Here is a 1,774-nt window from a genome sequence, read left to right as displayed (position 1 = left end):
TCACCATCAGAGATGTTGGGCTTGTCCCCGCTGGGAGACGAACTTTGCTGATCATAGTGGCTGCAATAGAAGACAGCCCACAATCGGAAAGAGCGTGTCAAGACTGGCAGTGGATGCCTTATCTCCATGTCCTCATCCCGATGGAGGAGGAGGCCATGGAACAGGCCGGGCAGCAAAGCAGCTGCTCCATAGCTGATGGAGAGACAGGGACACCTACCTAAGAGAGTGAGTGAACATCTCCTGGGGCACAAGGGTGCATCCGCTGCAAAGGAGCCACACTGCTCATCTGTTCACCACTGCATCAATGGAGCTCCACAGTAGGGGTGGTTGGAATGTCACGATGGGCAGACTCTAACCCTTCAATGTCCCTGTTTTCACATGCAGGCTAGGATGAACGACAAGAGCGAAGAGCTGGAGAGACTGGGGGACAGCCAGACACTTCTGAGGAGGAGGAGGGAGCCTCAGAGGGTGCACCGTCACATCATTCCCCTGCACCCTCCACCAGCACAGAAACCCTCACTCGGTGGGTATCCACTCACTGTTAGATTTGGGCACACAAGCTGGTGAGCACGTCGCAGACAGGACCGGGCAGCTGACGGAGGCTGTGACAGCCGAGGCCACTGGCAGTTGGAAGTCTGTGGGAGGCCAGGCCCATGCTGAGTCCCAGGCTGATGACGTGCCTCTGGTGTCACCAGCAACACGGGAAATGCTGCAGCTGCTGCAAGAGGTCAGGCAACATCTGGCAGAGTTGCCGGAGGTTATGTGTACCCAAGTTCGGATGATGGAGGAGTCCATCCACGCCTTGCATGCTGTACTATCTCTGATGGGGGTGTGTCTGGCTTCCTTCCTTGAGAGATTGGTGACTCTGATGGAGAGCCAGATCCAGCCGACCAATCAGTGGCTGCCGGAGATGTGTGCAGACCTGCACTCCATCGCTTTGTCCATGAGCTCCATCCAGCGGTGACAAGGTGAGAGGGGGGACGAGGCACCTGAACTCTTCACCAGGTCCACGTCCCTCTCAGGTCAGCAGCGAGGTACAAGTGTGTCTTATAAGGGGGAGGAGCAGCTGGCTGCTACATCTGGGGTCTCCTCTCAGGGTGCTCCTGGTGTGGACAGTAGCTCCAAAGCCCCTCTGCCAGTGACACAAGTGATGCCAGTGCCTGCCTCCATCACCCTCGATGACAGAGGGGGGGTCCCTGTACCTGTGCAGGAGGCCCTCAGTGTGCCGGGGCCCTCCAGGCCTCAGGCAGCAAGAGGACGGCCACCAATGTCATCCCAAGCCATGGGGCAGCAAGGTCAGCAGCCTGTCTCCACCTCAGCTGACAGAGCAGGGGGAGCACCACGTAGGAGCATGCGGAAAAGATTTCCGAAGAGCACCTAGATTCACATGGGTTCATGGTGAATGTGCATTCCAGATGGATAGGGTTGCATTTGATGTCACACGGAAGAAAGAAATGATGTTCTCTCACTATGTCTCCTTCCTATTGTTGATGCCCTTTGGGACTTCATTTAAACCCTTCCTCCCAAGGGGCTGTAAGTGAGGGACCAAGCCCTGAGTTCACAAAGCTTCGGTCTTGTCACTGTGCGATGTGTACCTGGACGCTGCAGTGCAGAAGGAAGCAGGCGACAACAGGGCTGCTTAAAGCTAAGACTTTATTGCTGTGGTTCCAGAAGGTGGTAAGGCTCAAAGGAAACTTGAATGTATAAGGGTGTCTCATGTCTCCCTTGTGTGTATCTCATGGCCCCTTTCCTGCTGTGCCTGAGGTTCTTCATC

This window comes from Heterodontus francisci, unplaced genomic scaffold (assembly GCF_036365525.1).
Source record: "Heterodontus francisci isolate sHetFra1 unplaced genomic scaffold, sHetFra1.hap1 HAP1_SCAFFOLD_148, whole genome shotgun sequence".
Classification (NCBI taxonomy): domain Eukaryota; kingdom Metazoa; phylum Chordata; class Chondrichthyes; order Heterodontiformes; family Heterodontidae; genus Heterodontus; species Heterodontus francisci.
This window is presented reverse-complemented; position numbering follows the sequence as displayed.